Source organism: Octodon degus, unplaced genomic scaffold (genome assembly GCF_000260255.1).
Source record: "Octodon degus isolate 3935 unplaced genomic scaffold, OctDeg1.0 scaffold00058, whole genome shotgun sequence".
NCBI classification, from domain to species: Eukaryota; Metazoa; Chordata; class Mammalia; order Rodentia; family Octodontidae; genus Octodon; species Octodon degus.
Genome location: NW_004524634.1, coordinates 2,308,836 through 2,314,100, shown reverse-complemented (window position 1 = coordinate 2,314,100; position 5,265 = coordinate 2,308,836).

Here is a 5,265-nt window from a genome sequence, read left to right as displayed (position 1 = left end):
TCTTCTGCAGCTTCTAATTTCTTCTGAATTTCCTCCAGGGAAAGATCCTTCTTCTTTGGAGGGGAAAGGGGGAAATCTGGGACAGATTCTTTTGACCGTGGGCTGAGAATCAGCTCAAAAGCCTGGCCTGAAGCACGCTTCTCCAGTTCTTTCACCTGAATATCAGAAGAAGCCATGGTGAGCAGAAGACAAGAGACTGGCTGGCAGTTTATTCCACTGGTAAGGAAAGCCCTGCTCCGTCCGAGCCGCCTGGCCACACTCCCTAAAATCATTTTGTAGTCCATCTTTTCTCTTGTTGACATCATTATAACCCAACTAGCCACAAATATTTTCATCTGGAGTAGAATATTAGCTGTGATACTGGTCTCATCTCTTCATCTTTTCATTGTTTTCCACACAGAGCCCGAATAATTTCAAGGCATAATTTAAATCATGTCACTATGCTGTGGACAGCTTTGTTCAGTAGCCGCCACTGTTTTAGGATAGGCTGCAAAATCTTTGTGTGGTGTCTCTGAGGTCCTGTATTATCTGACCTCATCTGCCTGTTCACCCTCATCCCATCTTTGTCATTCTTCTACCATATCCGTTCCTCCTCCTCCTCCTCCTCTTCCTTCTCCTCTTCTTCTTCCTCCTCCTCTTCTCTTCCTCCTCCTCCTCCTCCTCCTCCTCCTCCTCCTCCTCCTTCTTTTTAATATATTTTGTACAGGGTCTCACTACACAGCTCAGACTCGTTAGTGATTCTCCTGTTTTCAGCCTCCCCATATGCTCCACCATGCCTGGTCTTATACCTCCCTTCTTTTACTCCCCCAAATGTTCTCTCTTGCTGCGGAGTCTTTGCACATGTTCCTTTTTCTTTCTCTTTATTGCTATTAACTTACATTTTTTTAGATACCATAAAAATGTTGCCCACTGTAGGTAATTAGAATGGGTTTCTGTATGGTTTTCTTTCTTTTTTTTTTTATAGAATACAAAATAGTTTTTTTCTTAAAAAAAATTGGAAACAATACAAAATTTCATTAAAGTAATAAGAATTCAACAGTGGTTGCTGTACTGCTTGATGTTATCTTTAAGTTAGTTGTTTAGGTTGCCAGATATAAACCTGCAAAATTAGTTTAAAAAGAGAACAAAACAACAAAAAGTTATAAGAAATTAAAAAGAAAAAATGGAATAAAAAATTTTAAAGGGCTGGTGAGATAGCTCAATGGACTAAGCACCTGTTTAGACAAGCTCAGGGACCTGGGGTTCCATCCCTGGCACCACATATAATGTTGGCCCCACCCCTGGGTACCCTGAGCTGGCCACTGAGACAGGCCTATAATCCCAGTGCTAGGGAGGCTGAAAACAGGAGGATCACTAGGAGTCTGAGCTGTGTAGTGTGACTCTGTACCAAATACATATATAATAATGATATTTATTTATTTATTTTTAATTTTTATTTTTTTGATGGAACCGGGGATTGAACTCAGGCCCTTGCGCTTGCCAGGCAAGTGCTTATTCCACTGAGCCATCTCCCCAGCCCCTAGATGGCTTTTATTTTTTATTTATTTATAATAATAATAATTTTTAAAAAGTTAAGCATTAACTGCTCCTTTCAATAGACCAGCAGAAATCAGCAGTAGAATTATATGAACTATCCTGCATATATACATAAATATATTTTCCTTCTTTCTTTCAGACCCTGTCATTTTCTAATAGGTCCTTTTCCTTCTTTTTTTTTTTTTTTTTGGAACCGGGATTGAACTCAGGCCCCTGCCCCTGTGCTTGCCAGGCAAGTGCTTATTCCACTGAGCCATCTTCCCAGCCCCTTTTCCTTCTTTTAATGCATGAATCATAATTATTCTTAGTTATTTGTGTCTCAGCTGAGAGAATGTAATTACTACCAAGGCAAAGACTAGATACCCTGCCAAAGCCTCAGTCAAGGACAGTGCCTAGTGTACGCAGGCACGCGATATTAATGAATGAGCTGAATTGCTAAGATGTAATGAGAAAAGGTAAAACTTTATTAAAGCTATTATCCATGAGCTTTAATTTAGAGAATGGTATTAATTATATGGAATGGAGTAATGAAACTGCCTGCTTAGGAAATAATAGTACAGACTAGTTTTTAATAGTCCTTTTCCAGTTAATTCAGTCAGAAGTCCCAAATACTCTTTATAGTCAAACTGTTATAGAGACAGTGTGGGCTTATAGCTTCTAAAAAATCTCATTTAGATCCAAAGAATAGCTAGTTTTTAGTATGAGCATGTTGGATCTGAAAGCTGTGGGTGTTCAAAGTGTTGAACTGATGAAGCATGTGTTCTTAAAATATCCTAGAGACAGAATCCCAAAACAACTTGGTCCAAAACTTAGGAATTAAAACAATAAATATTTATTATAGTATATTTTCTGTGGCTCAAGAATCTCAAGCAGCTGAGGTGGGTACATCTGCTTTACAGTCTTCCACGAAGCTGCTGTCAGGCTGCCAACTGAGAGCTGTGGTTTCACCTGAAGGCTTGATTGTAGGAGGGTACGCTTTAAGCTCACACCCAGTGGTTCATTTGTCATGTGGACCTGCAGCATAGCTAACAACATGGCGGCCATTCTGATTCTTAATCCTGTTTACAAAACCAAGTGATTTCTTCAGCTCTGAAAGCTTTGGCCATTTTTTTTTCTCCCACTGTAATAGACTTTCACAGGGATATACCTTGATGTGGATCAAAGTAATGGCTGAGATGGTAAAATGGAATGACTAGAGAATCACTGTGCTCAAGCACAATGGATGGCAAGCTGGGGAGGAGGTGGGAATAGAAAAAGAATAGTACACGAAATGGGGCAGAGAAGAATCTGGGGTGCTAAAAGTGATGATCCTATTTTATCCAGTGTCTGCCTTATGTTGAAAACATCTGTATGCCTCCTTAGGAATTACCAGTCTCCAACAAAAGTATCCTATCTCCTACTAAATTGAAGGGGTTAATAAAGTTGAGGAACACTAAGTTCCAGTTCACTTTTACTCAGTAGGCCCATGAACCAGTCTTGTTCTTAAACTAACACAGGATTTGTAACCTCTGAATCTGGCACCCTTCTTGGTCCTACTATAGCAACATATGAGTGGTTTTCCTAAGATGAGATTTAGTAGATTTATCTCTTGAATCACAGCGTAGATGTGAAAGTACTTCATTAAGCTTTTTTTATCTTTTTAAAATTTTACTTATTTATTTTTATACCAAGAATTGAACTCAGGACCTTATGCTTGCCAGGTGGACACTGTGCTGCTAAGCTATATCGCTGCCCCTCATTAAGTTTTTAGAGCCTATACAATTACATTGTTGTGTTGCTGTTGTTTGGAGAAATCAAACTTTCCAATTGTGTGGCAGACCCCCAGTTGAATGATACAGCATACAAATCAACACTGTACAACACTATGAGAAAATCATTCTCCTAGTTAATAATACCATTTGTGTGGTTTCATTTTTTAAGTACTTTCTTAGGTTTAGCAATCTGATGTTATTGAAGGAAACATACAACACTCAGTTTCTCCTGTTGCCCATTCACAGCATAGATCACTCCTATGATCCCGAAATGTGTGAGGGTTTGTCCCCACCAGCAGGAAAGGGATCCAGCAGATCCCAATTGATCATCCTCCCTCTAGTTCAGTTTAATTCTGACACTGTTTGCCTGGAAGTCAAATCAGATTCCACAGAATGAGAAGTTAGTCCCAACGGACGCTCACACAGTCTCAGACGGGCTCTCTAGATGCCCATCAGAATTTCAGGTCTATGAAACTTCTGACCAACTGGCTTCCAGTTGGGCTTCCCACAACCCCATCCTTGGGTTTAATTAACTTAATGTTGTTAAAGAACAAGACAAGAACTCAGGGAAATAACTGCGTTTAATAGTGTGTTATTTAAAGAGTATTTTAAGGGCCAGGGATTTAGCTCAGAGGTGCAGTGCCTGCTTGGTAAGAGTGAGGTCCTGCGTTTGAGCTCTCAAACAACGCCACACACAAAATGAGTATTTTAAAGGATACAGATAAATAGCCAGAAGAAAAGATTTGTAGGATAAAATTTGGAAGAATTCTGAGCCCAGGAACTTCCATCCCAGTGGAATTGGGATACACCAACCTCCTAGCATATGGATGGGCTCTTGTTTACCTTCCTGTAAACCTTCTCATGTTCAGCTATCCAGAATTTCTCTAGTCTTTTTGTGGGGTGTGTGTGTGTGTGTGTGTGTGTGTGTGTGCATGTGCATGTGTTTTTAGACTTTATTGTAGGAGTTTGGTTAAAGCATGGATAAGCATGTAGCAAAGTGATTAGACAGTAAGATTATGTGAGCTAATGCTAACAGATGGAATGAGGTGACAGCAAACCTGTCTGTTGAGATTCTTCTATGCATCTCTCTGCAACGCTCTTTCCTCCTGCTATGGCATAGGACCCTTTCTAAAGAGGATCTTGTGATCTACTATCACAAAAGACACGTCAGAAAATTTCTTCATGGCCACCAAGACAGAAAAGAGAGAGTGAAAATTATATTTTCATTTCCTATGACCTGCTATGATAAAGAAGTTTTAGTTTCTGTGCTGCCTTTGGGAGAAAAAATGAACAGATAAAAGGAGAGAGGGAAAGACAGAAGCAGAGAGAGGAGAGAGAAGGGACTCTCTTTCATCTCTGTTGCTCCAGAGCTGTACTGAAATAACAAACATTATGGGAGTTATGAGCTGGGAACCATGGACAGAGGCCAGAATACACATATAAAATCACAGATAACATCCCCATGTCAAGTTTATGGTAATTTTCTGTTCCCTTTCTCATGAACAAGTACATCCGGTAATTTGCTCTCTGCCCCACCTAGCTCTTAAGTCAGCTGAGTTACTCTGTTCTTTGCCTTCTCTGTCTCCACACAATCATACACAGTCAGGATTTGTATTTTGGATAAAAGCAGATGTTTTAGAAAACTGAACCCTGATTCACTGTGGGTAATTTCCATATTGCTGGGGAAAATCACTCTGCTGGCTGTAAACAGCTGCCAAATAAGTCTTTGAAAATGTAATACAGCATAATCTGCTCCCTAGCAAAGTTGAGGACCAGTAAGTCTCTGTGTTTAGGAATACCATGCTTATCTATGGATTTGCCCTAGCATTTCAAGAATTCCTTCTGTTGTTATGCTGCAAATGTAAGTGGTAAAAATAAAGTACCCTACCCTGTACCCCTCTCTTCCCTAGCCGTATGTAATTATTACTATGAATCTATTTGGAGTAGACATTGATTTTTTTTTACTTTAAAATGCATC